Below are 9,914 nucleotides of genomic sequence, written 5' to 3'. Positions count from 1 at the left end.
CTCTATACTCACGCGTAAAAAGCTCGCAAGAAGTAATTGCATTAGCTTGTTTGAGACTACCAACGACAATGCGTATTTTATCTTTATTGACTTTGACGATCTCTTTTACATCCGAGAATCGCGAAGTCAAATCTTTAGAAATTTGAATAATATTTAGCGCCTTTACTTTACGCCTAATAAATACAATCCATGGTCCCGTTGACGACTCTGGGTAAATTTTAATTCTAGTCGGATTTACATTTTCAGCATAAGGCTTAGGGGGAGGGTCTATTACTCGTTCTCCCATCTCTTCATCCATTTTACCTAGCAAGAAAAACTATCACAAAAAGGAATGAAAAATATACCTGTTATACCTGTAGAACACACCTCATGTGTTACGTTGTAAACTCGGTGCCCGTTGTTTGACAATGTGACACTTGCTGTCCTTCTTCGTCGCGTTGCTTCTTCAGTAGAGAAATAGGCCTACCTGCAACACTTCAAAACTCTCTCCGGTTAAGCTGCTCGTCGGTATCACCACCACAAGCGCGCTCTCTCCGTTTCCACCACGGCGGTAGACAAATGTGTCTACTTGTGGCTTGCTGCGAAAATCCCACTGTCGATACGGCACTTTTCGGTGCCACTTGTTTTCCTTATTCGTCGTACCACTTCTGCGGTAGACGAATAGAGCAAATGGGTCTACCTGTGACGCTTCCCCTCTCGTCGATTAGAATTGCCCGACGACACCAATACAATATATTTTTTCTGTGTGTACAGGCACGATCACTGTCGATTTCTGCCACCGCGGTAGGCAAATTCGTCTACCCGCGGTTTGCTGTCAAAACACCGAGGATGCCGTTGACCACGCCTCCGACGTATCAACTGTCGACTCACACTTAACAAACTGGTCTCTCTCTCTCTCTCTCTCCCACAAAAACGCATACAGCGTCTCGCACTCCGTCACTCTCTCGAGAACAAAACCTTCCACCTGGAGGCACAACCGTCTCGGCCGGTTGCAAAAACTGTTATGAGAGTTGAAGTCTTGTTGATACGTTCCTGTCTTGTGAGTTTTCAGGAAACAAAAGAGCTTTGCTTTGTTTTGCTGATTCAGAACAATAATGGAACGACTTTCATTTTAAATCTTTGCATAATTTATTATTCGTAGCCCTCATGCTGCATTTCGTCCTCCCATCAAACCATGCCATTCTCTCGTTGGCGTTTCTAAACACGATGGTATTGTAACAAATTTGGTTCGATAGAGCTTTTATCTTTGAAACGTTTAGTAATTTCAATGGATTGGATAACAATACTTCCTTAAACACAATGCCACATATTGCTAAATATTTACGATTGACAGCTCTCTTGTTCGTTTGGAATGACATTGACAGTTAAATTGAAATTCCAAATGAAACATGGCGTCTATTTGTTATTCTGGTTATTCTAGTCTCTTTAGTCTAGACTCTAGAGGTTACACTGTCAACAAATAGGGCAAGGCAAATCCACGTGAAATACTCCGTGCAAACTGGTTCGTACCAAACGAGCTCGAACCATCCTCGTCTAATCATAATAATCTAATCTAATCATCAGACACAGTACGCCATACCAAGAAACTTTTTCGCTTCGAGTAATGCGTGCTTCTAGAGGAACCTCTTGGTGAAGTACCGAATTTGTTCGACTCAAAAAGTGTAGAAGAGCTTGGAACTAGGGGCAGATCACTTGCGATGCATTTTTAAAAATCAGCTAAATTGCATTTTCTTTCCATCAAAATAGAAATTCATAATGTATTTTGCGTTGCGTGCAATATATTTTGCGTTGCGTGTAAGGCTTCAATACCCTACAAAAAATTAGCCCTACATTCAACAAAACGTCGAACAAAGTGAATCAGCATAGGACGTTTGTTAAACAAACTTTGCTGCGAGGGAGTGCAAAGTTGATGCAAAAATGGAAATTAAATGCATTTTTTCTAATTTGATGCAAACTTGTTATACATTTCTAGAGTGATCTGCCCCTAGGCTTGGAATCACAGACGCAGATACGGGTCGGAGACATTTAAGTTGGCTCAACGAGGCTAGTAGACTAAATAAGTAACTTTCGAAATCGGAATACTTTTGTGTCAGTTCGATTAGAACTGCTAAAGATCATCTGACGAATCTTTTTGATATACACTTTCCAGGCTATACGGAGCCATCACCGAAGACTGCCCCTGAGTTCATTTCGGGAAATTCTGATTCTTGGGCATTTGCTAGTAGAATTGTGGCGACCGAATCGATCGAATGCGCGATTGAAAGGTTTGCTCTGTAAAAGTCGCCGGGAAAAAATGGAATCATTCCAGTTATACTTCAAAGAGGATATGAACACTTCAAACATATTGTGAAACAAGTTCTTACTTATAGTCTTGCACAGGATACATTCTATTAGCGTGGCGGGAAATAATTGTAAAATGCATTCCCAATTATTTATGAAGGGGCAAAGAGCTTTAGACCGATTAGTCTGAGCTTCTTCCTTCTCACATCAGTGTAACGTTTGATCTATATTCGCGATGCTGTTTCGGGCGAGCACCCGCTGCATGCAATGCCACATCCATATCAGCGTTACACAATGCTGTCTACAACATTGAAAAAGTTTTCTCGCAAAAGCAGTCAAGCTTAGGAGTTGTTCTTGATATTGAATGTGCTTTTGACAACGTGTCTTTCGAATCCATTTTGAAATCAGCGCGAAGGCCGTGGAGTATTTACCTTTATATATTACGAACTGAATACACGCAATGCTTAGCAACCGACATCTGTTCTCATCGTTAAGACGAGTAGAGATAAGGAAACTGAGTGTCTGCGGATGTCTTCAAGGTGGTGTGCTGTCACCACTTCTATGGAACTTTGTCGGTAATGACTTGTCGAGGAAACCTAAAAAGCGTGTGTTTGCGACACATGGTTTCGCCGATGATTATCTTGTAATTATCACCGGAATTTGCATCAACACATTTTTTGATTTTACTCAGCAAGTATTATGGGTTGTGGTGCAATAGTGTCTCTAGGTTGGACTATCAGTTAATCCAAATAAAACGTCAATGGTACTTTTCACGAAACGAAGGATTACAACCGGAACTCGTTCGTCGCAGTTCTTTGACTCTGAAATTGCTGTCTGTGTTAATAGCTTTCTTGTCTTAATGAATTTCACTGAACGGTTCGGATTTCTGAATGGAGTCATTATGGATTCCAAATCAAATGCAACAACCGATTCCGACTCAGAATCGGTTGTTGCATTTGATTTGGAATCCATAATGACTCCATTCAGGATTCCGAATGGTTTGACCGGGTTCATTGACAACAGAACCGAGAAACCGCGATACTTAAATCGTTTAGTGTATCAAACGTATTGCGAATCTTTTCTTAAATCCACATTGCGACTTTTCAGCGATGCGCCACCGGGCAGTGCATTGAGTTACGCGCCCATCTAGTTTGCATCAGTGCGAGTGAGAAAGCGTTTTGACGTTTGTTTTTGTTTCGATTGCACTCGTGTGTATCCCATATAGCAAGAACTCGACGAAATGCTAGATTATCTCGAGATAGACAATATTCTTTTGAACAAAAAAGGAGAAGCAGGAGTTCAAATGCTTCCCTCTAAGAACAGTTGGTTTCAAAATTGTCCAATGAAGGACGTTCGTTGGACCAATTTGGACAACGTCCAAATAACCGTTCAACAAACGTCCATCGTTGGACCCGTGTTGAACGATTTTGAAACAATTTTTTGGACGTCTCAGTGGGTTGAAACGTGAATCGGTAATAACGATAACAAGGATAGACCACAGAAACAATACAGCACTGTACCCCAGTTAAACTCATTCCGGAACCGGTTCGGATTTCTGAATGGAGTCAGTATGGACTCCAACTCAAATGCAACAACCGATTCCGACTCAATCAATTCAGGATTCCGAATCAAATTCCGAATGGTTTGACCGGGACGTAGTTGTATCACCGATTGGCCTTGGAGCAGTTCTTGTATAGTTCAGTAACACAGAGTACCCTCGCATAATAGCGTGCGCATCGAAAGCACTGGCTATTGCCGAAAAAAGATATCCGCGAACACAAAAGGAAGCTTCTGCTTTCGTATGGGATGTTGAACAACACGAAAGTTCGTAATAAGAACGGAATCAGAAGCCAACTAATTTATTTTTGGAGTTCTACGCCGAGCGAGTAGAAGAGCAATAACTCGTGTGGAACCACGGGTATTGCAACTCCTTCCGTACCATTTTGAAATAGAAAGAGTTGCAGGGTATCTCAACATGGCCGTTGTGTAGTCTCGACTTATCACTAAATCACAGATTGACGAACCGTTTGATGAGCATAGCGACATGCTATATTAACTGGATGCGGGGTCAGTGGCGTAGCCAAGGAGAGGTTTTGGGGGTTAAAACCCCCTCCAAACCAAAATATTTGAATTGAGGAGAAAATTTTTTTGATGCTGACTAGTTTATTAAATATTCAAATAATTATTTTTCAGTTTATTATCCGTTCATTACATTGAGAACCTAATGTTTTAAACGTTATGGTGACTTTTGGTAAATTGTGAGAATGGGATCTTGTAACTAATATTTTAGTGAGGATCCTATAGTTGATAAATCATGTAAATATCAAGCAAAATAGCTCAATGAAAACGCCTACATAGAAACTGATGAAAAATGGCGTTTACGCTTGTCTCTAACAGGTCAGAATCGGTTTTTTTGGGTTATATCAGTGCCACTAGCTAAGATTGGCAATAAAAAAATGGAAAAATTTTCACACTTTTCGCTATTTATGGTGTACATTTGGGTATCGAATTGAGTGGCGCCAAGATTCCATAATTTGGAAACCATCAGCTTTTGGCGGTTTAGTATTTAGCAGCATAATTTTGTAGATTATTTTTTCCAGTTGGATGCATTACTAATTCCAATCAAATTTAGTTCGAGACTTAGTGTCTTCAGCAAAGTTTTCAAGAATGTTATTGCAAATTGGTTGAAGATATGAATGGAACCCGTATTTGTGCATTATAGGCCATATTGCACTACGAATTCCCTTACTAACAGTTATAGGCGGCAACAAAGAATTTGGGAGAACACCTTGTAGATGACGTTTACTATCCTAGTATGCAAAAGTGACTTCAACATCACTTTGGTCAAATTATTTTTTTTTTTTGTATTTTTAAATTCTCTACGAAAATTCACATCTTTCAGTGCAAACGACTTCAAATAAAAATAAAAAATAACCTGTTGAAATGCGAAAAGCAAAGTGCCGTATCAGGATGTTTATGTCACCGATGACGAGCTTAACATTCCGCCATAGGCAGCTATCATAGACATGCTCCAGCTGCGCATAAAATGCATCTTTCTCGGCTTCGTGAGGTCAGTGCACATTGATAATTCTCTAGTCGAAGAAATGGTCTTTGATCCACACTACAAACATCCTTTCGCTGATCGCCTGCCACTTGATCACGCGTTGGCGCATTTCGCCCAGCTCTTGTGCCGTCGCTCGATCCCCGCATTTTTACACCTTCTGCCCCGTCTAGGGGCCATGCATAAATGACGTAGCATTTTGGGGGGTAGGGAGGGTATACTAAATTTGTGACGAAGTGTGACGAGGGGGAGGGTAGGGTCAAAAGTTGTGCGACGTAGCATTAAATTTAAAACCCATTGTTTAGAGAAAATAATTTAATGATCCTCCATTCCCAAGAGAAATGAGTTTAAATTCAAATAAGTTACTTTTGACGCGGTTTTTCATGAGGTAAATTTTACGATTCGCGGAATTACAAGTTCACAAAAATACGAAAAGATTTTGTATGCGGATTTAACTTGCTACATTACTTAGTTAATGTTGCTAACTAGTAGACTTAGTTTGGAAGCTGAATTAAGATTTCACTTCGGATTCAACCAAACAAAATTTAGTAATTTAGATGAACGTATGCTTCTAAGAATCATTGGTAGCTGCAGGATTGTGAACTGAGAGAACTTCTCTTTATGCTCCCCTTGACATATAAAATTCAAAACAAAACTATCAACACAATATTTGTGATGAAATGGGCTTATTTTGCACGCATTTTGCTGTTATAATGAAAATGTTGATAAAAGTCGTCAAACATTTTGAAAGGACATGTATTTAAAATAATTGAAAAACATGTAATTTTTTTTCATCACCCGGGTGCTTTGCATGGGACGAGGGGGAGGGGGTAGGTAAATGCTACGTTATTTACGAGGGGGAGGTTAGAATTTTGTGACCAAATGCTACGAGGGGGGAGGGAGGGGTCAAAAATCTCCGAAAAAAAGCTACGTCATTTGTGTACGGCCCCCTATCAAAGCTCTTCCAATGCTACGGTTTCGAAGTTGCGAGTTTTCAGCTCATCCTTTTCTGCTTTATTGTTACTAAAGTGGTGTTTTTGGGCCACTCGTTGAACTTGACCTAACGTGTCTCGTAGTCCGTCACCCAACATAACTGACACCTGCGACAGGTATTTGGTTCTGCCTACGGTAGGTTTATAGCGCCCATGCCCGCTCACACCACCCCATTTCGCTATTACTGCAGAACACGCTAGTACCCAGTCGATCGCGGCCTACAGATTAAATGTCATCAATAGACCCACCAACATTTTTGAAAAAACCCCTCCAAACCAAATTTCTGGCTACGCCACTGTGCGGGCTTATAGATATTTCGTGGGCGGAGATTCAACTAGCGTTGGAAAACGACGTAGAGCTTGGTGAACTGGAAACTGATAGCTGTCCAGAACATTTGCGTCTTTACGAAACCCGAACGAAAAATATGCGTACATTGGGATCCTTGGTTAGTTACACAAAAAAAAATTAAGAAAAAAAACGATCGGCTGGGGAGACAATCATCAAAGCTATGGCAAGCAACAAAAAAAATGCTGGAAGAGGATACCCACGCTCATAACACTCTTAAAAATCATCTTTTAATCAATAATATTGACGATTTTAGTGGTTAAACCAGAACATCCTACATATCTTCTGGTTAAACATGTTGAACATGCTGAACGTTATTGTTATCAGTTGGTCTGATACCATTCCGATCAAGGAGGAAGATATCAAGAGTTGACCAGTCTAACGACGAACGCTGCTAAAAAGTACCTTCGATCAGTTGGATGCTCATAAAAACCTTACTGACACGTGTAGAAAAGTCAAGCTCAGACTATGTTCCAGATCAAAAAGGGAAGGCTTCTGGTGAATCTGTAGACTGTATCGAGGAACGAAGAACACAACACCCTTACAATTGTATACAGATACATTCAATGGTGACGAAACATCATCTCAGACGATGTGGAAAAAATTACCTTTAGTGTCAACGACGATAAACTGTGATGCATTTTTACGGCATGATATCTCCATATTTGAGTACTTCCAACCCCAACATTTCAGTTATTGGACCAGATATCGAGGAGGATGTTATTGAGTGTAGGAAACGGTTTCCCAGGATATATCCTTGTTTTTCGCTGACTATCCTGGTGTCCTGGGAAGTCGAAGAAAATGCTTGATTTATCCTGGTTTTTCTTCTGTGAGCTTAAAATATTTTTTATATTTTGCTTATTGGAAATCCGCGAACGTGTTTCTGATCCATAAAAAGAAAAAAAATACGAAACATTCATAACTATCGTGGAATAAGCAGTACCTAATCCACGATTAACATATCTTCAAGCCTGAACGCTAAACAACGACTAGCCTGCCGAGTCTACCATTTTACATTACAGGAAGTATGGAATATGGTGCTCAAACTGATATTATTTAAACCGTTTTTCATATAACAATCGACAAAATGGAGATCTCAGATCTAGAAATAATGGTTGTCGTTGGAGATTGTGATATGTGATAGTTTTTTTGTACATCAAGAATAGCGCAGGGAAGCAACTTGAGACCGATGCTGTTTATGCTTTACTTCAATGACGTGTATTTAGTGCTAAAAACTGCGCAGATGATCTCAAAACATTTCGTCTCATCCACTCAATTCAGGATTGCCGATTACTCCAACAACAGCAGGAAACCTTCGCTGATGGTGGTGTAGAACAGTTGCGCAAAGACTGAAGCAAATCTACCTATTGAACACTCAAAACGTCTACCTATCGGACACGAAGAATAACAATGCTCGAATGCGTGGGGAGTATCGTTATTATGTGATTATAATTATGAGAAAAATTCAATGATGTAATATTAACATTTAAATAATGTTAATATTTTGCTTAATGACAATTATTAAAAAAATATATGTTCACTGATATTGAAATTTGGCACTATTTTAAACACCGGAACAGCTCTTCCACCGACAGTGGAAATATGAAGGTATTTCTCATAGTTAAAGTGCAGCTAAAATTTTGACAAATTTATACATATGTACCTGTTTCAAATTTATCTTACGCTGCAAATTCGACTGTTTTTTGTCACACCCCAATCAGACGGCAAGCGGCAAAAATCAATGCATTTCGTTCTTAGTTGCGGATCAGTTGAGAACCGGAAAAAGCTTAAATTCTTTATACGATGTTATTTATCGTACTGATTTTTACAAAATAAAACTAAACACTTAACTTTTTAAATTTTTAAATGCGCAAAGTTAACTTCTAACTGAAGCGTTCGGGTTAAGTCATTTGAAATTTAACTAAAAATAAAAGGTTGCCAAAATTTAAAAAAGACCAATGATTGGTCCAATGTTGCCAATCCTCTTTACGCAACTCTACTATTAAAAACTCTGGCTTCCCGTTTTAAGTAATTTCGCAATACGTTTTATGTTTTAATAGCGGCTTAAGCAGCTTTCAAGTTCCATTGAAGCTTAAGCAGCTTGAAGGTTCGCTAAGAACTTTAAAGTGTGCTTTTTAAGTATAATCCGAACTTCTGGTTGCTTGGGTATGGTCACCCTATAGAATGGCACGATCCATTGGCATTGATTTATCGAACCAATTGATTTTAGATACACAGCGGTTCTCTACCTGTTTTGTATACCAGACCCCCTTGAAATCATCCAGGGTCTGTTACGAAAAAAGTTCTTGAAATTCCCTTATGTACCTGGAAAAGAAATTCTTCATCGCGGACCCCTATCTACTACATCAAGACCCCCAAGGGGTCCGCGGACCACAGCTTGAGAATAGCTGATCTTCGGAAAGGTTAACCAAACGAGTAACAATATCAAACAGCAATCCTGATGTTCACTAAAAAAATATGCTTGCTACTGTATTTGCTTTGTATAACTTGAAACCGTATATTTCTTAAGCCAGCAGAAAGAAAAAGATTATTGTTTCCACTATCAATATCCACGCGAGCCTGTACCACTTGCTCTTGTACGGTTGTATTTTGATGTGGGAATGCTATAGGTTATACTTTTTAGTGTATTGAAATAAGGGTCAACACCCTTTCCACGCACCAAGCGGTACGAAACGCACGCGTAGTTGGGAGCATCGCTCTTTTCCATGCTTCTTATTTCCCGTCAAATCTCCTGTACGCAATCTTTAAAGAGGGGGGTATTTAATTTCTTGCAATTATTGTCGGTAAATGTTCTTTTTGGAAGCATTTGAAAACAGCTAGCAGACAGTATGCGTGGATAGAATCAGAGGAAGAATTGAAAACAAAACAAACTGTTGAAAAAAAAACCTAGGCGAACGGGCAATGAGTAATGCGAACAGAAAGCAAAACGCGATTATCTTCAATGTGGTCGATATTTGAACATGGAACAGGAAAATTTACAAAGTTTGTATGCCCTAATGAATACGAGTATGATATTTTAAAATTCGTACCCAATCAGTTAAAAAATTGTAAAAAGGGACCAGATCGATCAGTAGCCTTCAATCACCCATCATTTGACATACACGTATCCCGCCCGTTCCCAAACTTCCAAACAAAATCTATTTATTTTATAATAATCATCCATCACCAGCCTACCATCATCAGGCTCGCTTGCTGCCCCCAATAATGCGAAAAC

This window comes from Topomyia yanbarensis, chromosome 1 (genome assembly GCF_030247195.1).
Source record: "Topomyia yanbarensis strain Yona2022 chromosome 1, ASM3024719v1, whole genome shotgun sequence".
NCBI classification, from domain to species: domain Eukaryota; kingdom Metazoa; phylum Arthropoda; class Insecta; order Diptera; family Culicidae; genus Topomyia; species Topomyia yanbarensis.
The sequence above is the reverse complement of the archived record's forward strand: the minus strand, read 5'-3'. Positions refer to the sequence as shown.